General features: G+C 36.3%; 1 protein-coding gene and 1 long non-coding RNA gene across 10 annotated transcripts in view; one reads left to right on the top strand and one right to left on the bottom strand.

Moving 5' to 3' along the window:
* Positions 1-27,956, bottom strand: part of NFIA (nuclear factor I A) — a 383,622-nt gene that overhangs the window by 197,223 nt on the left and 158,443 nt on the right. The gene's annotated exons all lie outside the window — the stretch shown is intronic.
* Positions 10,156-26,067, top strand: LOC126962839 (uncharacterized). 2 transcript variants are annotated; one of them, XR_007728825.1, is made up of 3 exons: positions 10,156-10,263; positions 13,654-13,687; positions 25,915-26,067. It is a non-coding gene; the product is annotated as an uncharacterized LOC126962839 (long non-coding RNA). The 2 variants fall into 2 exon arrangements; XR_007728833.1 differs by lacking the exon at positions 25,915-26,067 and adding an exon at positions 16,496-16,585.

Genomic DNA, 27,956 nt, shown 5'->3' with positions numbered 1-27,956 from the left:
GCCTCCCAAGTAGCTGGGACTCCAGGTGCATGTTGCCATGCCTGGCTAATTTTTTTATTTTTGGTAGAAACAGGGTTTTGTTGGCCAGGCTTGTGTTGACTTCCTGGCCTCAAGTGATCCACCTACCTCAGCCTCCCAAAGTACTGGGATTACAGGAGTGAGCCACCGTGCTATTTGTTTTCTGAGAGTAGCTACTTCCCCCATCTTCACTGGTGGTGAGAACATGGTGTTTCTCTGCATTAGAACCCTTGCCAAAGTCTATCAGGGGGTACATATTTCTATGAATAGGTAATGGCTTATCTGTTTTATATTCAACAAAAGTTACTTATCTCTTGACTTCATGGTTTTTCAAATATTTTGGTCATGGTAGAAGCCTATTCACAAGAAAGAGCCTAGAGGAAGGCTGGGGCACCGGTGTGTAAAACACAAGTGAGCAGCTCTACCTGCCCATCATGCCCCGTTATCACACATCCTCACCCCACACTCTCGCCTGCGCTGGGCTCCTCGCAGCAGTGTTTAAACCCTGGCAGCATCAGCACAGCCAAGGCACTAACCTGTGTCTCTGAGTGATACCAGTATCACCTCTGTCTTTTTGCAAATTTACAACCTTTAAGTAAGCAAAGAATAACCAGTAACTCAATCAGTTTGGTTAACATCTACAGACATTTCCTTTGGAAACTGTCCTGTTTTAATTTTTGGTTACTAGGAAAGAAGATAAAAACAAATAATGATTGGGAAAAACAAAGTCAAAGGAGAAGCAGTTGGAAAAGAAAAGGAAAAAGAAAGAGGTAGTAATAAAAGAAGTGGTATCCTTTGCACAGGTGACAGAAATAGCAACTCTTCAAATGAAATGGGACATTTTATTGGCAACAAACATGGGAAATGTTATAAGTAAGAATCAGAGTTTATTCAAGAATTAAAGGTGAAACAATATGCGGCAAGGTGTCTCCAAATTACCAGGTTAGTGTTGGGGGATAGATGGAACAACACAGCAGAGCTACATGGGAATGAGGTGAAAAAAGGGATGAAAGTCCTTCTTCCATTTCCTTTGATTATGGCTATCACCTCCTAAAATAGCACATAATTCCACAAGGAGACTATTCCATTTAGTAACTTTGAGACTATTCTTTCTTGTTACTCTTTGCCCAAATGATTTCCAAAAAAATCACCGAGTGTGTTTTCATTTTCTATTTTTACTTTATACTTTAATAACTCATCTATTGACTTAATGATTTCCTTTTCTCCTCTAAATGGAGGTCCTATAGAAAGGAAAACATTTCTAAGTTTTAGTCAACAAAGCCATAAGTCTTGACTACACTCATGCTCATTACAACCTCACATCTACACCACTGTAGATACACATTCTTCCAGTTGGCCTTAAAATCAGCATGCCTTTTGTTTTCATGTTGCCTTGTTGCTACTATAAGGACATGTTTAGATTTCAGACTTTAAACAAACATATTTACAAGCACTTTCATTAAAAACATTAGGCAAAAAATTTTAAATTAGCAGAAAGTAACATCTCAACAGTAGTAGAAAGAAATAAATTATTCAAAACTGTATACAAACACTGAAGTCATAATGAACAAAGTCATGCTGTAAGAAACCTCACTGTGAAAAGCTGGTACTTGCACAGTAATTGGGAGTGAAACAAAATAAAAATTTTAACATAGAAATATCTTATCCATTGCTTTTCATAACTCACTCAAAACTCCCCATTGTAGCACTCTCAAGGCATAAACTCTTTATTTCCATAAAGAGAGAAAGTATAGAACAACATTAAAAGTCCCAAGACTCAGAGAAGAAATTCATGTAGAACATCAAATGTTACTCAACATTTTCAACTAACCATAATATGTCAAACAGACCACATGATGCAAGTACATTTAAATATAAGTTTCTATTTCTGTTTTAAAATAAAAAAGATCAGAAATCTGAATCTGGAAAAGCAAAATCTCTTGCAGGTTTAGAAAGCATATACAAAACCTGGCAAAAGAAAACACTATTCACTGCCACCATCTGCTTTCTGGCACACTGAGGAAACTTTTACTAACAGCAACATTTTCTTACATTAGAAAATCCACTAATTAGTTTTGTTGTAATAAGAAAAATAACCTTTGCATAGAAGGCAGATCGCCAGCTTGCTTTTTTTGTTGTTGTTGGCTGTACCTTACTTTAGGCCTGTAACATTTCCACGTAAAGCTAACCTCTTACTGAGTTCTCTTCTCCTAGAGTCCTTTATTATTCCTGTTTAGTCTAAAGTAAGTACAGATGCACTTTGACTTATGATGGGGGTTGCATCCTGATAAATCCTTTGGAAGTTGAAAGTATCATCAGTTGAAAATGGATTTGATACACCTAAACTACCAAACATTACAGCTTAGCCTCGTCCACGTTAAATGCGCTCAGAACACTTACATTATCCTGCAGTTGGGCAAAATCATCTAACACAAAGCCTCTTTGATATTAAAGTGTTAAATATCTCATGTAATTTATTGAATACTGTACTGAAAGTGAAAACCAGAACTGTATGGGTAATCAAAGTCCCATTTTTATGGAATGCGGATTCTTAAGTTGAACCATCATAAGTTGGAGACCATCTGTATTCATAAATGTGAGTGCAACAGAGGGGAAAAGCTTGAAGATATTTGGCTTAACGACCCCTCAAAATGGACATCAAGTTCAGAATCGGGAAACCTGGGATTCAGTATCAACTGTTAGAAGCTGCGTTAGCCTGGGTCTTACGTCATACCTCATCTTTAAGGCCACTAAATTAAATGGGCTCCAGATTTCCCCTAAAATTCCTAAATTCTTTGACTCTAAGTCATTTTTTCCCTAAGAATTGCATGTCCCAAGAAACAAACGACTTCAAAAGAGCAACGGAGCTTCAGACATCACTGATAAACACTAAATAACTTTAGTAATTGTGTCATAGACATACTGATTACAATATTACAAATCATTTAGCAACCAAGGAAATGGAAACTCTACGAAAATTTCTTGATAATATACTCTAATCATTTACTCAGCATATCATTCCACAAATAAAACTACAAATATTTATTGAGCATGTACTATGTGCCAAGCACTACTGTGAGTGCTAGAGATGAAGTCGTGAACAAAAAAGGCTCACCAAGCTCTGCCCTCACCAAGTCTATATCACAGGAAGCTTGTCACCTAGGGAGCTGACATTCGTCCGCTGATGAATTCATTCGCCAACTGCAAATCCCCACACTGTGCAGAGCAGAACAGTGACATAGTCTCTGGTGCCTGCTCACTGCTCGAAAAGTCTGCGTGAAAGTTCCTTAAGAAGACAAAACAAATGGGTACAAATACTATTTTCTGAAAAACTGCATGGAAAATAGGTATCATGTCCTTCGAAACAAAACAGGACACTGAGGCAGTGACTGTGACAGTTTGGACACAGCTTTTCTGTGAAAGATGTCTGCGACTTAAATTCCTCAAAGAGGCCCTGTGCCTTGAGTGAACACATTCACTAGTTCAGAACTCATCTCTTCCATTCTCTTGATTTTTTTTTCCATAGGCTTGAACTTAGCTAAATTTAAAAACAAAGCTGCAACATAAGATGAGCTATTGCAATCTCAAAAGTCCCTCTGCCTAAGGAATGAGTGACACGCTACTGCAAGTTTAATTACCCCACTGGGATTGCAAAAACAAACCCATTCTACTCTTCTCAACTGTATGGCAACAATGGGTTTATGAACCCTCAATTGTCATTTAAAAACATTAATTAAAATTGTAACACTTTATCCAATGCTTTCTACCAAATATTTGAAAAGATTTCGGTTAAACTGTCCCCAAGATTGGCTTTGCTTCTACCTTGTTTACGCCAACAACCTTCTTAGGCACAGGAGGTAATTACACTCTTTCCCAATCTCTGTTAGTCACATGTATACAGCACAGATCTCCGTCTTAAATTTAGGATTCTATCTTTCTATTCTAACCAGTGTAGAAGAAGATAACGTCAGAATCCTTTCCCTTCCTCTTGGCAGAACTCATCATTCCTTCCTCTGGCTCCCTCCACCCTGGTTACTGAGAGTGAGACTCAGCTCCTAATTCACTTCTCTGTGTATATAACTCCCACGTGCTTTCCCAACAAGTTATAAGTCCTTGAGGGCACATAGCTCCTACTTGCCTAAATGAAGTGCTTGCACGTAGTAAATGTTCAATAAGTGAGCCTTGAATGGAAGAACAGAGAGGGGAAGGGCCAGTCTGGGCAAGATTTTAAAGGAAGAGTAGAAATCTGTCTCAGAGATGGCTTAGAGACTTTTCTATCTCCTAACAAAACAAAGTCCAGTTAGAACAAAGTATAGATTTTTCAATTAAGGCTAAAATTCCTAAACTGGCTACACATTAGGGAGTAAATTTCTTCTCTTTATCAGGGATGGGCAAAATGTGTCATCTGTGCTCATAATAATCCTAATTGACAATGTAATATTTGAAATATAAACCAACAAAAATTAAAATGTAAAGAAGTAGATAGACAGTTTTGACAATTCTTTGCACATTTTGTAGGAACCAGAGTCTTTAAAAACATTTCCTGGCCAGGCGTGGTGGCTTATGCCTGTAATCCCAGCCCTTTGGGAGGCCAAGGCAGGTGGATTGCTTGAGCTCAGGAGTTCGAGACCAGCCTGGGCAATGTGGCAAAACCCGCCTCTACAAAAAAGTTAGCTGGGTGTGGTGGTGTCTGCCTGTAATCCCAGCTACTCAGAAGGCTGAGGTGGGAAGATCACTTCAGCCCAGGAAGTCGAGGCTGCAGTGAGCCATGATCATGTCACCCCACTCCAGCCTGGGTGGAAGAGTGAGACCCTGTCTCCAAAAAAAAAAAAAAAAAAAAAAAAAAAAAAAACAACAACAACAACAAAACATTTCCTATTATCTGTAGCAGGAATCCATTAGTTTACAGTCAAGTTCTGTTTAACGTGAATCCTGTTAGGTCCTTACTATGGAATATTTCTATCGTACGTGACTCTGGGCTTCTGCAGCAATGGTTTCATAATTGCTGAGGACCCCTTAATACACAGCAAGAACACTTTATTACACATGTGAGGAAGTAAAAAAACCATGTTGGGACTAGCGTGTCTACAGGTCTGCTGTCAACGAGAAGAGAACAGCAACAAAAATAAAGACGTCAGAAGTTACACCTACAGATGACTGCAAATACGATATGAAAAAGTCCTTTTGGTTTTCATTCTAGCATGCATTTAAAAAGATGGGTCTAGAAACTGTGTTGAAAATATCGGGCTGGCAACAAACTCCAACATGTAGCCTGTTTCCACACCCTATCTCACTCAACTGAATTGCTTTAATCTTTGGCTTGATGTAGACACAATCACAGATACAATTAAATTCTTTTAAAAATCTGACCTGCAGTTGAGAATGCTGCTTCCAAAATTAGCCAAAAGTTATGAAAATGGCTTATTATTATGTATCTACATTTTATTAGATGCTATTTATTAACATACTACAGGTATATTCGGAATATCCATGAAGTGATGTGGAGTTGTGCAGATAACAAAATAATACATACTTTCAAGGCACATAGTATACATGATAAAAGATGATGAACTAATAATAAAGATTAAGGGGCCAGGATTACATCCCTGTAATCCCAGCACTTGAGGAGGCCAAGATGAGAGCACCATTTAAGACCAGTCTGGGAAACTTAGCAAAACTCTGTCTCAACAAAAAACAAAAAAAGAAAAAAACAAAACAAAACAAAACCAAAAAACCAGCTAAGCATGTAGTCCTAGTTACTCAGGAGGCCGAGATGAGAGGATCACCTATGCTCAGAAGTTTGAGGCTATGCTGAGCTATGATCATGTGCCACTGCACTCCAGTTCTCGCAACAGAGTGAGACGCTGTCTTGAAAAATATAAATAAATAAATAAAGATGAAGGAAACAATATTCAAATAACATGAGAGGTGAAAAAGCTTCACTTATGAACTCAGTAGGGCTGACTGTGGTGGCTCACGCCTGTAATCCCAACACTTTGGGAGGCCAAAGTGGGCAGATCACAAGGTCAGGAGTTTGAGACCATCCTAGCTAACATGGTGAAACCCTGTCTCTACTAAAAAAAAAAAACACACACACACAAAAATTAGCTGGGTGTGGTGGCATGCGCCTGTAATCCCAGCTACTCGGGAGGCTGAGTCAGGAGAATTGCTTGAATCTGGTAGACAGAGGTTGCAGTGAGCGAAGATCGCGCCACTGCACTCCAGCCTGGGTGACAGAGCGAGACTCTCGCAAAAAACAAAACAAAATGAAACAAAAACAACTCAGTAAAAAAAATAAAAAATAAAATCATGACCAGGGACAATTCTCTACCTCTAAACAAACATGCTTATCCTGCTACAGAGGACTAGTTAACTAGTTATCCTGCTACAGAGGACTAGTTAACTAAGCTGAGACAGCACAGACACACTTCTGTCACATTCCCCCAACCTATTCTTGCCTCAATTCTATGGGTAACTGAGGTAAAACGCAGCTAAGGATATTGGGGTTTCCTCTGGCTGAATAGAGGAACTGATCTTGAAAAACATAAATAAAAGAAACTAATTATTTGCGAATTTGCTAAAATAGATGGACTGTAAAACAACAAAACAAAACAAAAAAACCAACTAGTAGTCCTTTAATTATAACATTTGAATGCAGCTCTAAGTTGGAAGGTTTTAATTTATTTACCAAATTTATGAAAATGGTACATCTTTCTCTCAAGCCTTGCAGTTCTCGTCCCAAGCTGGCACAAGCATACACACACACAGTGCCATGAGTATGGCACTGTGAATCCTTTTGGGCCCTTACGACAGAGGGTCCTAAATAAATGATACAAGGATCATTTACTGGATACTTGTATTTTGCTAACTACAGACCTGTGTAAACTATATTCTTGCAATCAAAACATGAAAGTACACAACACACAAGCACACAAACCATGACTGTTAACTTTCTTCTTTCTGTATTTCCCTTTTGACCAAAACATAACAAACAGCAATATAAAGGTAGAATCCGGGCCCAGAAAATTCTTACTTTCTGGTTTAAAATGAACAACACTTAGGGACTAAACCAAGCTTGTCCAACCCACGGCCCAGGGGCCACACGCAGCCCAGGACACTTTGAATACGGCTCAACGCAAATTTGTAAACTTTCCTAAAACATTATGACTTTTTTTTTTTTTTTTTTTTTTTTTTGAGATGGAGTCTCACTTTCTCAACACCTAGGCTGGAGTGCAGTGGCGCGATCTTGGTTCACTGTGCACTGCAACCTCCATCTCCTGGGTTCAAGTGATTCTCCTGCCTCAGCCTCCCGAGTAGCTGGGATCACAGGCATGCACCACCACGCTCAGATCTTTTTTTTTTTTTTTTTTTTCTATTTTTATTAGAGATGATGTTTCACCATGTTGGCCAGGCTGGTTTCAAACTCCTGACCTCACCTCAAACGATCCACCAGGCTTGGCCTCCCAAAATGCTGGGATTACAGGCGTGAGCCACCGCGCCTGGCCAACATTCTAAGATTATTTTGCAATTTTTTTTTTTAAGCTCATCAGCTGTCGTTAATGTTAGTGTAATTTATGTTTGACCCAACGCAATTCTTCTTCTTCCAATGTGGTCCGGGGAAGCCAAAAGATTGGACATGCCTGGACTGAACGATATGCTAGGTATTTACAGAGCTAGAAAGGCTTCCTAGTGAGCCTATACTAGGTCTATCTGAGGGCAGCCTAGCAGCAGCCACGTTAGTTGACATGGGAAGCTTGAGCCCCAAATTAAAAATCAACAAGCACAAGATCTGTGTTATACAACAAAGTACCAAAGTTTTCACTTCTGTGATACATAAATTGTATAATAGTAAGAATCCTATGATCCCGTGTGAGGTGCCAAGAAAAAAGAGGTATCTTTTCTACTTAGTTTCACAACTGCCAGTCAGGTGCCAAGGTGACTTAAAGACCGAAACTTCCCACCAAAACCAAACCCTAGGTCTATTTCCACTATGGAATACAATAAAAATCTACTCTTAAAAGATTTTGAGTCTCCCACAAAGTAACATACTTTTAATGTGACCACATTTCAAACAGTTTACCCATCACAATAAGATTTGAAATACATATGGCATGTCTCCTTAGTCTGTTTCCCTTATTATACATGTGGTTTCCTCTTTCTAAATTCGGACTTCAGCCTCATTTTAGAAGGTCAGGAGAATGTAACGCATAATACAAAAGTATTTCAAGCAAATCATATGATATCTGTACTTAATAATTTCTCATGGTTTTACACCAAAAGAATCACTGCATATTGAAGATTAAACATTTTTTAAAAGCTAGAACACTGAGCCTTCCTTTCAGACAATTCAAACAAGGAGCGTATTGCTGACACAGCAACACTGTGGTCTCAGACTGTGGGAAATGTCAAATTTATGGTCCTGGGGGTGATTGGTGGATGGTTTTGTGGTGTGTATGGTGTTTTGTTTTGTTTTGTGTGTGCTTTTTCTTTTCTCTTTTGAGCCTCTGACAGAAACAGAGCTCTACAAACTTTCTGGCGACCTCCCAGGAAAACAGAAGGAAGCTGTATCTTGTACTTCCCCTGGGATCTAATGAAATATACAGCCTCTGGGCTTCTTTCAATTTGGACTTTCAGATTGCTAAGCCAGTGAAAAGGGGATCCTAGCTGTCACAAACGTCACATGGTCAGGGTCACCTGCTGCTCGGGGGTTCTCATGCCAGTTGTTGACATAATAAGCACCCCTTACACTTTAATTACAATTCACAGTGTGCAAACTATGCAATCTGCTTTAAGGCAGACTGTCTTTTAAATCAACACTAAAATTCTACTACTAATATGGCAATGCAGTGTAGCAGAGGAAGGGTGTGTCCACGTGACTAACTATATGCAGATATCCGCCGTTTGGGAGACAGTGGGTAGCATTTGCCAAAATATAAAATGGTGTTGCTGACCCTAATTCTGGTACTTGAGTCTGACTGCGCTCTGAGATTTCTTTCAGTAGGCCACAAAAAGGCAATACAATATACTTCATTTGTAGCATTTTACATTTGTATAACTACTATTTTTTTTTCACATGGCTCCATAACTGTTCTATGTACTAATCTTGCCTATCTAACAGGAGGACAGTTGAAGAACAGTGAATTTCTACTTCCCTATTTCTTCCCCTTTAAACCAAGGGCAGTGCCAGTGATGTTTAACACATGCTTCTAGAATTGTGTCAATGCTCTATCATTTACTGGATCCTTGTATTTTGCTAACTACAGACCTGTGTAAGCTATATTTTTGCAATCAAAACATGAAAGGTCATTTTAAAACAGAGCCTATTTAAAATGATATGACAATGCAGGGAGCTGTTTAAAAAGTGCTAACACATAATTACAGTCTACAGTTTTCTCCAAAAACAACAGTGGAAATTAGTTACAATTCTATTACAGACAACTGCTATAAACTTAGGTGGGCTAACCTCTGAATGAACCATCCCAGTACTCTGGGAATTGCAATCTCATTTTCAGTGCCACAAATGACGTAAGATGGAACACACAAAACAAACCCACACAGAGTACTTTTATGTTTATAAAGTCTTACTCAAACACCTTAGCTGAGCTAACTGGTATGCCTCACTGTAAAACACCACCACCACCAGTAACAAAAAATAAATAATCAAACAAAATAGAAGAAATCCAAACTGAAAAAAAAATAGTTTTTAAAAATAATAATGCCAGTACTAGATTTAATGAAGGATGTACCTGAATTACAAATGTCATCATGACAGATTAACTTAGCCAATAATTATTCACTGCTTTTTTTTTTTTTTTTTTTTTAGTGTCAAACAATGGTAGACACCAAGACAAATAACAACAAAGGCAAAAGAGTTTACTTTATTTAGACATGCTCATTCTAACATAAGGAGAAGATACATTTTCCTTTCAAAAACTGAAGTCTCTTTGGGCAAACTTTCAGTCCTTTGGCTATTAGGGTTTGTCTTCATGAAGACAGACATAAAGCAATTCTGTTCTCTTCCTTATTTGAACACTTTCAGCCTTCACCTGGCTCTCTGCCATCCCAGCTAAACCACTTGACCTCTGATTACATAACAGTCCCCATCTGTGAGCTCAGCCATCCTCGGGAGATAGGAGGGGCCATGAGAAGCTCAAGTTCACCACAAGCCACAGCAGTAAGCCATGCCCTAGCCTCTGACCTGTGCTCCAATTTTGGTACAATAATTTCTGCCATGTTCTCCAACAGGTAAGCTCTACCTCAAGGACTAACTTCTGTACCTGTATTTGGTCAAGTGCCTTGGCTCATCTGGAACTGGAGATGTTGACTTGCTTTTCCCTACCTGCCTCCCAAGAACAAAATTCTGGCATGGAAACCCAGGCTAGCATGTGGAGCCCTATGACCCACTGACAGACTTCTCTGATGCTAATCATCTGCCTGGATTACTGTCATCTGCTCATGTTCTCTATTTCTTGGTTCTGTCCAACTTTGGGGAGATTCACCTGTCAGTTAGACTTCCATGTTGTAAAACACTCCACTAAGCTTACCAGCCAGTGCCTATACTCCGACCATTTAGAACATGGCTGGACTGAACTTCTTTACGGAACTTCAAAACTACCAATCCCAGAATATCAACCTTCACATAATTTCAGGTCCTGGCCCTTTACACATCTCATCCCAAGATCTGAACTCTATCTGACAATTCCCTTTTCTTTCCCTTGGTAGGTAGGAAACAAAACATCTCTAAAACTCTGTAAAGAATATGAATAAAAAATAGAATAGAAGTTAGCTTATCCAGTACTGTTACGGCCAGTCGTTGGTTGGTTAATTTGAAAAAATGGATGAAGAAGATACTCTTTTAATGAGACATATGTACCTTAAACATTTTAACTTTGAGCACATATGTGGACATTCTTTGGCCAATCTTTTTATGCAGAGACAAGAATTTAAATTTAATAAGTCTGTTAATAATTGGAGCTCCACAGCATCTTTCTTACATAATGCGTATCTATAATGCATCAAAAAAGATTTCCAGTTCCATTTACTTTAAGTAGAGGGAGAATTTAAAGATACTTCTAAAATAATCTAACAAAACTCTTATTTTTACAACTTCTCTCATCTTCTGCAGTTGTCTCACTCACATGTAATCTGACAGAAATTTGTGTAGCTTGCCTTTACTGATTCTTTCTAAGGCACTGGGTTAGTTTCATAGAAATAAAACTTTTTCATTTTGAACTTTCATGCCATTGGTTCACATAAATTTAATTAAATCACACAACAGTGATACATATAAAACTAGTATAAACAGGTCTGGAATAACACAACTAGTTATGTAGTAGGTAACTGTTGGCCATGAACATTCAGCATGCCAAAGGAATCAGTTAGCATATTACAAAGAAAATAAAAAGTCTTAGTTATCCATCTTGCAAGCTGGTTAATACGGTTTCTACTATGAGGGTCTATCCAAAGAAAATATAATCCAAATATTCATTGAATGGATATTATGAGTAGAAACTGATGTTTGATGCATAATGCTTGATGCTGGGATACAATGCTGAAAAAGACACCTTTCCCAGCATTCTGGTGTAGCTCCAATTTCTAATAATATCAGAAAGTAATTAGAAATAATTGTAAGAAACTCCTCACTGGACTTACTGTATTTTACATCGTAACTGAATTGATACCTCTATCTACCTGCTATAGGAGGCTTAATATTCAAGTTGATCTAAATGTATTTAAAGAACATGAAAATTAACCAACTTACCTCCTAATACAGTATTTTCAAATTCTGAATTCTATTTATATTTTTGTTATTTTGTATCACTACTTCTGTTTTCATTTAAATACATGATTGGTGAAGCCGTTTTTAAAATTAGAGGCACTGCATTAATACAAAAAATCAACTGCCATTTTAATATCACTTAGTCTGACAATTGAAAACAATCACATAACGGTCATAATTTTTCAGTATTTTATGATTTTTCAGGTTATATAACTATCAGTTTTCCCGTGATTGTACTTAAGATCAACCTTTTAGCAATACGAAGCCTTCATCTCAACCTTCTGCTTTTTATCAGTTTACTTATTATCAGCTTCAAAATAAGTGTATGACGTAACTGTGGCAATAATGATGGTCCCAGTAACAGCTAGCATTTATTGAATGTCTAGAAATAAAAATAAAGTGATTTACATATACATAACTTTCCCAGCAACTTTTGCAAAGTAAACATTACTATCCTCATTTCAGCGTGAGGAAACAGACAGCACTAAGAGAAAAAGCTGGAACTCAAAACGAAATTAACTCCAAACTTAAGTTCTCCCACTTCGACAAGGTGTGTGTATGTACGTAGTAAAGAGATCACAGAGTTCCTCCTCCAGTGAAATTTGTATTTGTACAGATGCATGTGTATGTAGGCATGTGCGCACACAAACACACACATACACTTTAGTTAAATCAATTTCATATGCAAAAGAAAAGTGAGCCAGGGCTAAGTTATTAAAAGAAGCCTTTGAAGCAGAGAGTGATGATGTGTGAAAGACATACCACAAAAGTTTATTTAAACAAAGAACAAGCACAGAGGGATGGGACAAAAGTGAAAATAAGAGAAATGAAGGCTCTCCATCTTTTCTCTGTGTGTATGGATTTCTCATACATAGAAAAACAAAACAGTAAGAAACAGATGTATGCAATTTATGGAATATCCAAAAGTAAAATTAGTTTAAGCTAGGGCCCAGATGAACTCAACTCCACCCTGATCTTTCAACAAAGATTTTCTATGTGAAACACAATCATGTTATCCTGTAGTAAAGTCCTTGATATTAAACATAATTTCTTACTTCTAAGAAAAAACTCGAGCTATGATTTTAATAAATATTTTTATAGTATCTTTTTCAGTGTCATGCTATGAAAGCAAAATTTTCAAGTAGGTTTCAGAAAAGAGATAGAGCCTTTTTACTTTCACTCATCATGCTCTGCAGAACATTTCAATATCCCAGTGTACATTTCAACAGGCACTAAACTGGCCCACAGTTTTCTTACAATTCAAATTTTTGTCTGGTCATCTTAATTAAAAGGGAAAACTTCGGCCAATCATACAGAAATTATATTCATGACACATACCATCTAGATCATATGGAAGTGGCATGGTACTTGTAAAAATAAACATTCCTCTTTTAGCAAAACAAAGAGCAACATTTACATTGCTCTTGGGGAGCAGAACTAAAAAGAGAGGCCAAAAAGTTGCAATGGAGAAAGCTCTTCTAATCTAAAGTGAAAACTAATTTTGTCTGCTTGCATTTAAGTAGACATTATAAAAGTCTTATAGAGACGCCATGCTTACAGAAGGCATTATTGCCTTTGAATATAAATGAAAGCACATTTCTAGCACTTATATTATTACAAATATTGAAAATGGCCTCCAGAAGCTTTTAGCAATGTACTCTTTGTCTTGTTTCCAAAGAAGCAATCCAATTAAAATGATCATTTTCAGCATAGAGGACTAGGACAATGAACCATACCTTGCACCCGGCATCTTAGAAATACTTTGGGAAAAAAATCTATGGAAAATAGATTTGAAACTTCCATATGCGTTCTGTGCACTTTTACTAACCAAGCATAATTTACCAATATTTTCCTAGAAAAGGAACTGCATGTGTTTTTCTGCCTCTTCCAGTAAGTATCCATCCATGATTATTCCAACCCATACCATGTTTGCTTCCTTGAATTCACTAGGTCACAGTGTATCTTGTGTACTCAAACTGTCAGCAGGAATATGGTAACGAATATTATTCTTTTTTTCTTTTTTTTGAGATCGAGTCTCACTCTGTTGCCCAGGTTGGAGTACTGTGGCATGATCTCGGTTCATTGCAATATCCGCCTCCCGGGTTCAAGCGATTCTGGTGCCTCAGCCTCCTACGTAGCTGGGACTACAGGCGTTTGTTTGCCACCAAGCCCAGCTAATTTTGTATTTTTAGTAGAGACGGGGTTTCACCAGGGTTTGAGGCCAGGCTAGTGTCAAACTCCTGACCTCAGGTGATCCACCTGCCTTGACCTCCAAAAGCGCTGGGATTATAGGCGTGAGCCACCGCATCCCGCCATTATTCATTTTTGATATATTCCTTCTACCTCCCCCATCTAATAGCAAATACCCATGTTAAGTATAAAGAAGACACTTAATACATGTATTGGATAAATTATTTTTCTTATAATAAGATTATTTCATTGTTTGTCCTAACTATAACATTTCGTTAGTAAAGTTTTTGATTTGTAGAAATATTTCCTTCTGAAAAAAATTGATGTTTACCATGTTGTTGTGGTCTAAAGTTTTTCCTCAATTCCATAAACTTAATTCTTGTGGCCATTTTTTCAATCAGTAAGTATGTAAGCACCTTTTATAAATTGTTTTAAAATTGTTTACACTACACTTAATACTAATGAAATTATAAAATAAAAATGTATTGTTTTATGCATTTCAGGATGTATATCATAAAAGATGGATGTCTTCCTTTTAAAATATTTGAATGGGTCACCAAATAATTACCTACTTTTCTCTCACAACTCAGATAAATAATTGAAAGGAGATAGACACAGATTGGTTGCATACTTAAGAGTGAGAATCAATTAAAACAAAATTGCATGCATGTTCTTCCAATAATATATCCCTACAGGGATCATGAGATGCTACCTTTACATTTGTAAAATTACTGAGGTCAGATCAGAGCCTTAATGCTATTTCTCCATGAGCATTCAGAAGTGGTCGTGCATAGGCGTATGTGGAATTGGGGCTGGGGAAGATTTAATTGGCAATTTTTTAGTTATTAGTATCTTCATAATTAAGTGCTTTAAAAGTTTCTTATAATGCCCCAGAAACCAGAAATGGTCGTTGAATACTTACTGAGCACGCCTAGAGTGGAAGTTTCTTGTTTAAGTTGGTATTTAAGTTGGGACTGCAGTACAGCATCTTTCACAAACAAACATTTTGGGATTACCTTTAAATAAACATTTAAATCCCCTTCATTAATTGTCTCAGAGCTCTCGGGTGCAACTTAACAATAGGAAGCAGCTCTGCTCTAAACAAAAGAACATAGAGCTTTGGGTAGATGCCACTATTTGAGAAATCACACATCATAAGGAAAGGTGGTTACTTCTAATTTAGTTCTGTGGACCAATTCAAGTTTGGGGGTTCCAGAAAGCCTGAAACACTACCTCTCAGGGCTGTGTTTTAATATTAGGGAACTGTCTAATTTCTGCTCAAGAAGTTCTGTGCATTAAGTTTTACAAAATCCATCTCACCCAAGCCTTTTAGTTAAAAGGCTTGCATAATTGTGCACACAGATAAAAACGGCACTCGTGATATTACATACTTTACCGCATTTTCCCTTGAATCTATCTGCCCATTATTATGGTTAATTATGCAGAGGTTTGGTTCTCCAGCTGGAGGGACAGCTAGTTGAGGGAGAGCTAGTTGAGGACCTTTATTTTTTTCCCTGCACCTAGTTCAGTAGCTGACATAGAAGGGCTTGGTAAATGCTGGCTCAATTAGATTTTTCAGAACTTCCTCAGACTAATGTTTGCTTACTACCGCACACATGTACAAGAAATACTTGAAACTCTTGAAAAGGAAATTTAGTCCTTTAAGGGTTCAGAAATAACGATGAGAGATAACATTCTCTCCCTAAAAACAAAAATGCTCAAAACCAGGAAACACTTGATAAAGGAGCTCATGAGGATACTTATTCTCTCATTTATTAAACTAAGAAAGTTCTCAGGATCATGTTGGCAGTAGACCATTTCTGGCCCTGAGATGAATGCCCTTTTTCCAAGTTAAAACCATGGCCCAGCTGTGAAATAATGATGGCTGCAAGGAACCCAGTGGTGGCAGCAAACTCAACTCAAAGGCCCAATATCTGTAGGCACCAAACAGACAAGCCAGCAAAACAGGAGTGGTGACCAGATGTCAGCAATGGCCCGAGGGCATCCCTCTCACCTCTCCTCACACATAATGCTGCTTTCTTCCCCCACCCATTAAGTGTGGCATCAAGAGCAATTACAGCACACTCCCAATAGACTGTGCCAAGCTGGGAGCTGTAACACCTGTCACAAGGCCCGCATGACATTAACGAGGACCCGGAAAGTAGCTTTAATGAGCTGACCCTGCAACAGATAGAACCTAGTGTGGTGTGGTGTATGTTGTGACTATTCCAAAGATACTGCTCCCTGTACCAAGAACCGGAGCAAACACATACATTCTGAAAGCCCAGTTCTTCAGAGTGCCACTGCATATCACGAAATGACACATGAAAGTCTGTGAAGTACACATTTCACTTGGTGTCAGCTTAATGCTTTGTCCATCTGGAAATCTTTATCAGTGGCATTCAGGTGACGAACTTGAGTTGTGTCTTGATACTCTTTTTGTGATAGAGTTGTAACTTTGGGAGTTGTAAGCTCCTTTAAGAAAAGATGCATTTCTTCCTCATCTAGCTCTTCCCACTGCCCAAAAGCCAGTACATGGCAGATGGCTGGAAGAATGAATGGACAAACAGATGATGTTTGAAAATTACTTAATGCTTACAAAACCTATCGTGAGACAAACGGTCAAAAAAGTAAAATGGATAAGAGACTGACAGAGCTCGTTTTGGTTCACGGTCAACATTTACAGGCAAAGGGAATGACTTCAGGATTCTTGAGCATCCAAGACACTGGCCTATAAAACCTCATACAATGCAATGCTTAGTCAACTTAATAAAATTACTAATATGCTAAGATACCAAGGCTACTAATAAAGAACTACAGATGAACCAGTGAGCCAATTTCACATCAGGAGCCCAGCAGGTGATGTCTAGGAGTAAGTACTTGGTACACATTAACACCGATTATACTTCTGATTGCAATAATTAATAAGGGAAATTAGCCTAGTGATTTACAATGTATCCTCCATAAATCAGTCATTCCATCTTTGAAGGGGATATTATGGACAATGACACAAAGATAGTTGCTTCCAGATTTTTTTTTTTTAATACGAGTTGGAAGGAATCTGAGAAGTCGTTTTAGTCTAATCCCTTCATTTTTCAGAAGAGGAAACTGATGCCCCCAAAAGATTAATATACTGTATCTGAAGACATGCAACTAGTTGAAAGCCAAGTGACTCAAATGATCAGGGGTTCTGTTTCTCTTTCTGCCTAAAGAGAACCATAATACCTAGCTTCTATCAACCCACACTATCATAAGAAATGATGTATCAAGAGTCGCATTTTAAGTATATGACATAAAGGTTAGTACAAATCCAAGATAACGTTACTTTTTCAAAATAATGTTGATGAACATATCTACTGTTAAATTCCACTCCTAAAACAACAATCATTACTACAACTATATTTATGTCTTGGCAACTTTCCAAGACATCCTGGAAATGTTAATACTTATAAAGAAGTTCCAGTTCCTCTTTTTAAACAGCATTATTATTAGATTTTCACAACAGGATAACTATATTTAAATACTAAGTAGCTTATGATTCATACCTTCGAAATAAAACAGTTCACTTCCAAATGCTTGTCCTCAAACTGTGGACCCACAAAGCTGCCACTAGAAAGTAGTGGTTTTTAATTATGTGCCAGCTTTAGTTATTTTGATTCTTTGGGGTTCATATGGGTTTATAGGACTTCACTCAGTTTATGGGGTTCAGACAAGGCTCATAGTGAATTTCACCTGGAACTTTTCACATGGTTTGAGCATTAACCAGGGATTGAGTGGTTTATAGATCATCCAAAAGAATTTCTGTCTTGGACTCTTGCCGTGAGCTCTAAGTATTTAAATTCCAAATGAATTTATATCACAGAATGACTACAGGTTTTTAGTAACTGTTTCTATTTTCTTATTTTTGCTATTTTAAATGAAAACCATGAAGTAGATACACAGAGAGGAGAATTTGATAATCCAAAGTTTAAAAAAAAAATAAATGAACCCTAAATGTCTTGATATCTAAATATTTAACAGTTTACAAAGGACTTTCATATATTAATTTATTGGATACTAACCACTGACCTTTGTAGAATATAATGAGATCAGTATTTATGCCAATATTATCTCACTCTTTACCTATGTAATTATGTTTTCTAACTGAAATATTTATGAAAAATAATAATCAATTATTAATATAATTTATTTTGTAAACAAAGTATTAAAACCATTTTTATAACATTTTTTCCCTGAAGAACAAAAGCTTGGACCATAATATATGGAAAACATTTTGATGCCTATAGTTAGGACTTTGAACTTTGAAAATTTACTTTATATTTATGGAAATGTTTTCAGGGGATGTTATAATGAAGTTTTACTGTGTATACGATGTTTAAAAAGCTAACACAATGAATGAATACTTACAAAACAAAAACTATGCCCCTCAATTTAATTCTACATACATAGTTTATAAGATTTCAGGATGGTGTCATAGCTTTTAGTTAAGAAAAAGCCATCTAAATTTTCTAGGTTGAAAGTTAGCAAAAACCCAACTATGTCCTCCTCATACTAATGCATGAAATACCATTTTTGCTTACATTTTGAAGACTCAAATTCATCCCAGCCATTTTTCTATACATAATGTATGTTTGAGTTGAAAAACCTAGCAAGAGGACATTTAGTTCCATTTATTTCAATCTACTGAAAGTATTTAATGAAGAAAAAATGTTTAAATCTCAAATATATCTCAGCGAATAGACCAGCAATTCATATTGCTCAGTCTACTTAATGGTTGACAATTTAAATCCAGACAGGTAGAAATAAAATTTTAGCATAATTCCCTGAAGTCTATTAGGTGTGTATGTAGAAAATGCATTTATGTGAAGTAAATTATTACACCATTTAAAAGAAGGAGGATGATACTCTTTTGTTTGAGGAAAAATTCAAGATTTAGGCCTCTAGCCAGAACTCACAAATAATCTAGGGTTTTTAAATAATCAATTATGAAAATCACTAAAATACTGTTACATTATTTGAATCCTACTTAAAAGTAAATAATACTCTTCTGAGAAGGTCTGACTCAAACCCAGGTGACTATAATGTACTAGATTATTTAAGTCCATCATTTATAAGTTACAACCATATAATTTAACTAACATATACATTCAAGGTATACAACAGCTAAATCCCTAGCCCTTGAGTTTCCTTCCCTACACACAGCCTCTCTCACCTATCCTGGCAGACCCAGGCCTCTGGCTGTGAAGAAAACCACAATGTGGGGAGGAAAGCCTACAAAAGAATGAAAACAGAAAGTGTCTAAGGCCTTGGCAGAAGGACACTAAATAAAATAGAGAGTGGTGACTCATTTTGGCAGTGAATCCACCTCAACCCCTTCAAAGCCTTTGGCAAGAGTCCTCAGAGGAGACCCCAGCCTTTTGCCAAGCCACAAAACACCACAATTATTATCGCAGCAGTCATCAACAAAACAGATTTTGTAAACTGACTTGTTGGCACATAGATTAAAGAAGCTATAAAAAGGAATAACAGCTGTTTGGGTTGCCCTATGCAGAAAGCTACTATATAGAAAGTAAATTTTATATTTCGATACATACTTGGGTAGACACCAGCATACACATACACCCCATGTACTAATTATACGTGTATGCTATGTAGAAAAGGGTAAAATGCTAAATATACCACCACATAAACTGAAAACACAAACAACTCTTTTAAAGTAAAATACTCACTTTGGAAGGACTAATAGAAAAATTTCCTAAAGAAAAGATTTCTGCAATTCACTAATTTAAAACATGAACTGTGTCTACAAAAGCAAAATGAATAAAGTTTCTCTCAAAATACTAAAAAGTACTATGCTTTTTCATATAAGCAAGAATGGTGATGTGGGAATTTGCAAAAATATGCCTTATTCTACCTACCTAAACATTGCTTGATTGGCAGTTTATACTATAAATCTAGAATTTTGTCATGCTTCAGACAATTTGAAAAAATTCTACTTGCTTACACACTCATAACTTGTTATGAATAAGTAAAAATGGCATATTTTAAAATGATTTAATTTTTGCCTCAGCTACAACGTTAGTCATCTGAATAAATCATCAATGAATATGTAATAGAAAAACCCAACAAAATTGACAAGTAACAATCAGTATTACTTACACATTCTTAATATGAAGATTTAAAACGCACTATGATTTACTGTAATGAGGTGTGAACTCTTGATTTTCTAATTTAAAAAGAAAGGTTTTATTCTGGTTCCTTGTCACTAACTTATAGTACGATATGTAAGAATTGGCAAGAAAGACTTCTAAACTATTTTACATTTGTAATATATAACATTACAAATATACTCTGGAAATATGTATGAAGGGATCTGCTACACACCTTGTATATCACACAGTTGCCCTGCTAACCTCTAAATGCCTCCATAGCTCTATGCTGAAATTTCCAGAACTGAAGGATCTTAATGAACATTGATCTTTTATGCTGAAGGATACAGAGTTCAGATTTCAGCTCTGTCAATAACATTTGGTTTTACCTATTGAATGATTGGGCCTTGGTTGACAACTGCTTATTAGGCGAGAAAAGACTAGAAATAAACATACGAGAAGCTTCGATGGCTACAAACATTGTTGCCTAAACGGCAGGAGAAAATCAGTTAAAAAAAAAAAAAAAAAAAAAGGACCGGAAAGTCACATTTCCTGGCTACCTCTTGTGATAAAGAATATATAAAACGTACACACCACCTAGGGGCTCCATGATTGAACAAATCCTAAAACTATAGATTTTTCAAAACTCAAGCTATATAAACTATCTTGCTATATATTATTATCACTAGCTGATTCCATTACCAATTGACATAAAAACAAAACATCACTACCTTCATGACAACCAGCCTTTTTTAACAGCTTCTTAAGCATTAAATAAAATGTTTTATCACCTAAAAACTATCTTTAGGAATGCAGGTCTCAATCAGAATATAAAACCTAGTCCATTGCTGATATTAAACAGAAGATCTATTTCAGGAATTCACTGACTAAACTAACTGCCTGGAGAAGTTAATTTATCTGTCTATTTTTTTAAGTATCACACAGAAAAATTTCAACAACTTGTGGAAACATATTCACTATGAGGTCACTCTTCAAACTACTACAAATCCTGCCATTTTCAGCTTAGTTTGATACTGGTTATTTATATAATTAACCATATCACAGAGTACAAACTGCAGAGGGTTCAAATAAAATTCTTTTTTCCAGGCTTTGTTTTTTAAGTTCAAACTATCTTCCCTTATTACCATTTCCTCAGCTGCTTCTATCTACCTTGGAATCCAAGCACATTATGCAGCCAGCACAATGAACCAACATGCCAGCAGAAGTAGTATGCTCCACCTATCCAAGAATTTTAAAAGCATCCAAGCACACACACACTGTCTCCTGTGTAGCCTGGAGATCCCTATTGAGCTCATGCCAAGTGTCTGAAAAGTTGGACCCTGCATCCGGTATTTACACTAAGCTAAAATTCTAATCAGCACTAACAGCAGTATGTTTTAATTCACCCTTATGATTTTATTTCAATCTGCTAAGTACCACAACTGCCAGAAAGCAATTGCTATAAACTTAAGTAAACAAATGCAAAACTAAAATAAATCTTAAACCTGTTGTATATAAAGTTTGTGCCACTTTAGGCAAGCAGTACAAAAAGGCACAGCCCGAAGTCTTAGTTAACGCTCTTCGATCTCATTTAGAAAGCTCTTTGAAAGTATTGCCTTGTCTAGGCTTTTTCCCCCTTTCTAAAGAATTATTTGGTGCATATTAGATAAGGTAAAGAAAATGGCCATGTTATTTTACAGTGGTTTTTCACCTCATGTATTCCTCTGAATAGTCTTCTGCCAAGCATGTGAAACAAGTAGTACGCGGTGACTACTTGAATCTCTGGATGACACTACAGCCACTCGTGCCAAGGAGATGGTGCCAAGTCTTGCATCTTCGGGTTTGTGGTTTTTTTCCTTCCTTTTTGGGTGATAGTTGTGTGGGGGGAGGGGGTTGACAGTGGGGGAATCTGACCAACAAATTCTGAGAAGTTGGTCACCATTTTGAACCTGTTCAGTGTGCTCAGACCTTGGCAGCCATCTTACAGCTTGGCAACCATTTTGAGAATTTGTTTGGCAAGCTCTCAGAATTCGCTGACACTGTTTAAATAGAATGCTAGTTAAAAATAGTCCACATTAAACAATACAATGTGATATCAGGTAAAATAACCCCCAATAAATCTTGCCAACAAAACAATTTACAACATCCTCACTGAGGTAATGATATCCCAATTTCCTTAACTTAAATACATTGCACGAAAGCAGCTTAAAATCTGATTCTTTAACCCTTTAACAGACAAGCTCTTAAGAAACAGTATCAGAAGGGCACCAGTGAGTAGGAAAGTGGAAGATATAAAGAAAGAAAGATGGCCAAAAACACAGCCATGATTGACATCAACACATTCCCAAGTGCTTTCAAATTCAAGATATGAAATAGAAGGGAGAGGTGCTGTCATCACATTCCATCAGGTATAATTCTAGAAAATGATCACAATATTTCAGACTGTCCCATTTCATGTTTTATGAGCTCATGGAAACTCTCTTAAGGAGTCATGTGGCACAAAACTCTCCTTAGGTAAAGAAATTATAAACCAAAACCATGTAATCTTATGAACTAGACTAAAAAAAAAAAAAAAAAAAAAAAAAAAAAAAAAAAAAAAAAAACAACCCAAAAAGACAAAACTTGCAGGTGCTGATTTTTCCAAAATCAAGAGTTATGTATACAATTTTCTGACAAAGTTGTCATATTTAACTTTACTCTTTTCCCTTACGTTTCAACATTTCTAACTCAATAAAAAATAGGCTCTGTCCTTGCAAATATTTCTCGATGTCTACAAACCTGAAATACAAATGACAATTTCGCACTGGTGTGACTCTGGCATCAATACCAGACCTATATAGTTTTGTAGAAAATTGAATTAACCAAAATGACAGTGGATGATAATTTCATACCACATGAAAAAGGAAAATGACAATTCAGTAATTTGAAAATATCTTTTGTCCATACTGAACTAAATAACTTTCACGTATACTTCAGTATCTGCTCTTTATTGTTATCAATATTTAATATTGTATCAGTATGGGGGGAAGATTTATGATTTACAAAAAAGACCCTATTGTGTATGGTTTGTGAAAAAAAAAAGTCTAAATGAGCTAGTCTGTGAACCTACTCTTACAGTTAAATCATAAATATGAGGATAAAGCCTAAAGAATTTTGAATCTTTTGATGTTAAAAGACAAAAATTTGGAGTCATTAAATAACGTTCCTAGCCAATATTTGTTATTTGAGATTTAATGCTTTTGGGGGCATGATGGATACCTGACTTGTATTCTAGTTTCACTGGTGGTATAACTCATAATGGCACTGAAAAAGGCTAAAGCCATGCATTAATAACAATGTTTACACTATTGCAGTGCTTTTTACACTTGAAGGCTGAATTTCAAAATTTCTATTGATATTCAACAGAGAAAACATTTTACTTCACTTAATACTATACAGAGCGAGACAATTAGTTAAACCATGATCAAAATTAGAGTATCACATAGAAAGACACTATGCTGAAATGGATCCTTCTGAAGTCTTTATACTATTAGATGTCTCTTTATTGAATGACAGTATCTGCAGTGGTATGACGCAAACCATGCTAGAATAGTTTGGAATGCATTGATAAATTGCTCTATCGATCTCGTTCTGCTTCACTTACCATAATTATAGCACGGTAATGAAAGACATGAATGATATATTTTCACTAGAGAGGAAAGCCCAGAATTTTCCTGTTTCTTTACAAGATTATACCCAATCCTTTCAATTAATACAGCATAGTTGATATCTAACACTATCTGATGAAAAGACGCCCAATTCTAGTATTCTTCTTAAATATTATTGTTCAAATATTTGACAATTATTTCGAATAATATATTAAGTGTTTAAAGACATAGCACTTGCTCCTCTATAAGATGCTGTTTCAACACAATTTTATACAAACAATTATTTCACTTAGAAAGCTATCTTTTAAAACTTTAAGCCACCTTACAAACACAATTTTATCATCTTATATTCATTCAACATGCAAGAAGTTACCTCAAGTTTTTCAAGGATAATTCCAATAAGAGTTATTATGTTGAAGAAGAATACATATTAGAATGAAGGAAAAGATAGATAAGCAACTAAAAATATTTTCAGAAGAAAAAATTAATGATTTATTTAATTAATGCTATCTGATAGTCCTGATAACAAAAGATTTCATAGAGAAGACTCAAAATAAAAATAAAAACTTTTTAACAGACATCACCTGTAATAATTATTCATTATCCATAATTATTTGGTACCCATAAAAATAATCATTTAGTTTCAAAGAAACCAAAATCTGCATTAAAACCACACGAGCATTAGAGCTGTTGTTGTTGTGCCACTTTATTCTTCCTGATATTGCCATTCTAGAGTACTACTAAGAAAAGACACCAGGTTTTCCCAAATGGATACATTTAAAATTAAAAGTGTCATTCCAAGTCATGCAAAAGGAACGTGAGAAATCTTGAACAGGATATAACTGAGTCTTAACAACTTAGAGCAAGATTGGGAATGCTTTTATTTTAAAATACTCATTAATGAAAAGATTTCATTTTATTTGCTTTGCTGTGAAGAAGGAAAATAAATATTGTAAATTTTTCAAAGAAAAATCAATTTATGGAAAAGAAATTCCCCCAACAACTAAATGGTATAAAAATTGATCTGTTCTTCTGTTCTCAAATGACAAAGGCTATCGTGGGAATAAAATGTAACCCAGGAGAGCTGTGACAGCTATCAAACTTTCCCTGACACATTAGAATGTCTGAAGCCCAGACACCAAAGGTTTACATCAGAAAAACTCCAGCATGTATTGAACAACTCAAAACCAACTATCGACCATGCTATTGATTTTTAGTGGAGAAACCAAGAGGGCAAAAGCACCAGAAAAGATAGAATTTCTTTTTTCTTTTCTCATCCTTAACTTAGTGGGCTGCCAAACTTAAGTCTTCTCAGGCTTGAGCCCTGTGAGCTTGCACTGCAGCTAGCCAGGATGTCTGCCTGAGATAATTCAAGCTGAAACCAAACAGTGTACAGTAGAAGGCAATTCTCCATTGACTTGCAACATAACCTCAGAGACAAATGCAGTTTCTTGACAGAAGGGTACAGAAGGAGACAAGGGAACAACTGCAAAACTAATACATATGATTTTCTTTTCTGATGATATTTGAAGATACTGCATATGACTTTGAAAGTTCATAAATTATGCTCGACTCAACAACTGCTAGGAGGCTAGGTCCATCATATTTGAAACCATTTAAATGTAGATTATGGACAAGGTGTTACAGATAGATTTATTTGGAAATTAAGGAGTAACCCACTTACTCCCAAATTCCAAACTAATGACACAGAAAACTCCAAGTTAATTTTTAAAGAGCTAACTTCTTCCCTTTCACATAAATTAACACAAAATGGGTTATTCGAGAAGCTAAAAGGTAACAAAGCAAACTGCTTGCTTTAGCTCCTTGGGGTCTTAATCACATAGTCTTGAATTGGTTGAGGATCATTTACTTGGATCATTATAATCATATCCTACAAGTATTCTGCCATTTAATTTGTGAAATGCATGACCACAGAGCATGTACATAGAAAGAATTATTAGATGAACTCATTTTACTACTAAATTTAGAGACGGCTCTGAGCCATTTAAAAATACTAACAATAATAATGATGATTAATAATGATGCACTTCCATTCTGACTCACAGAACTATCTCAAGAGGTTTTACAGCTGTTCACTAATTAAGTCTCATATTCCCCGCCCCCTTGCTAGGTAGATGAGTACTGTGATGCCAATTTTATATCTGGGAAAGCTGAGGCACAGCAAAGTGGTAAGGGTAAATCAAGATCCTACAGCAGGTGCAAGAATGAAAAATAAGAATGTAGGAAACGCACAAAATAGCGCATCTTGAAATCCATATTTGAAAACAGCGATGGGAGAGGAGAAAAATTTGCACAGAGTAACTAATGAAGAAACAATAGGGCTTATTTCCTGTTGATTCTGTTGATTAAAAAAAAAACCCACAATGGATTTTATTTGTTTGTTTGCTTGCTTTTACCTATTCTGTCAATGATGAAAACACTATTTGTTTTCTGAATTTGTTTTAATATATGTAAGCACAATATTTTCTCTGTCACAGAGATTTATCAGTCAATTGTCAAACTAATTCTTCTGTTGCTAATGTCATCCAACAAAGATGAGCTTCTCATATTACCTTTGGTTTAACAGAATTACTTGGAAACAGTAAGTGCACCCAGATCTCACAAATCACCACTAAAGAACCTACTCATGTAACCAAACACCACCTATTCCCCAATAACCTATGGAAAGAAAAAATTAAAATAATAATAAGTGCATATTTTGCTGAGCTGGGAGACTCCTTTGACTTGCGACATGGCTCTGTAAGTTTGAGGTTCTCAATAATGCAAATGAGAGATATCACCAACTATTTTAGGGTTAAGAAATGCTTTGATCATTTATTCACTCAACATGGGAGTGGAGAGGCGAGGCACATCTCCTATGTGCCATGCAATGTTCAAGGTGCTAGGGATAGAGCAGTGAACAAGACACAAAAAGTCACCACCCTCCAGGACCTTATATTAGACTGGACTTGAGAAGAAGGGTCCTAGATATGTGTTAATTCATTCATTCCACAATTATGAAACACCTCAGTCTCTGGTATAAAAGTATGAAAGAGTCATTGGCTATGGCTTCAAAGAGGTTGTTTTATTTTCGTCTTAGAAAATTTAATTTTCTTAAGATATTCTCACTGGTGACAAGCAAAAGAGTGATTGCCATAGCTCTTTGGGCAGGAAATGATTAGAGAAATGGACCATATCTGCCTATGGACTAAGTCCTTGGTTATGTCCTTCACATGTTAATACCACTGATGAATACACTGAGCTATTTTAGACAATAAGCAAAAGAAAGAAGTCGCAAAAATAACAAAATAATCACAAACAAGAAAGAAATCCTTTCTTGAAAAAAAAAAATCGTGTTTAGTACCTGTTAAAAACATATCCAAGTAATACTATTAGGCCAAAGTGTGGCTTGGAAAGGTGTTTGTTAGCCCTACAACTTCGGCATTTTCTGTTCCTCTGTGTAATATTTTTGTAGGTGAGGGTCATGATTGGGGTTTAGATGTGATGAAGTACGTTGTGAGAAATCACATCAAATAAAAATGTAAAAATTATATAAAACACCTGCCTTAAAAGCACAGAGCAAACATTGCCGTCTGTTATTTTGTTCAAAGATACCTTGTGCCATATGTTTGGGGACCCTAACTACAAGTACCCTCAAGATACAGCCTCTGCTTCACACCTATTTAGCTAAAGAACTCTCTCAGATGGCTACTGGGTTTGTCAGCTCTAAATAGAATGGCTGTTCCCATGTTGATACTGACCTAGAGAAATTGGCTTCTCTCTACCCTCTCTTTCCACTTTTTTTTTTTTTTTTTTTTAAAGACGGACTTTTCTTCAAAATGATAGGTATACCTTGAATTGGATGCAGATGAATTGCCCGTTTCAGGCTGTTTTTAACATGTTCTGAATCAGCAGTAGAACATAAGAGCAGCCCCAAGGTGGGGGTAAGAGGAGGAAAGGGAAGTTCAGAACCATGTAAATAACGTATCATTCCCCACTGATCTGTCATCCACATTGTCAGGCACTAACCTAAAACCACTATGTGTCTCTATAATAACAAGACAATCTTCAATTGAGTGGGGGAGTCAACTCAGTCTTTTTTCTTACAAATGAAGCTGATCAACCTTTTGTCTCTCTTTTTTTTTTTTTTTTGAGACAGGATCTTGCTCTGTC

The sequence above is a fragment of the Macaca thibetana genome, chromosome 1 (assembly GCF_024542745.1).
Source record: "Macaca thibetana thibetana isolate TM-01 chromosome 1, ASM2454274v1, whole genome shotgun sequence".
NCBI classification, from domain to species: Eukaryota; Metazoa; Chordata; class Mammalia; order Primates; family Cercopithecidae; genus Macaca; species Macaca thibetana.
This window is presented reverse-complemented; position numbering and strand designations above follow the sequence as displayed.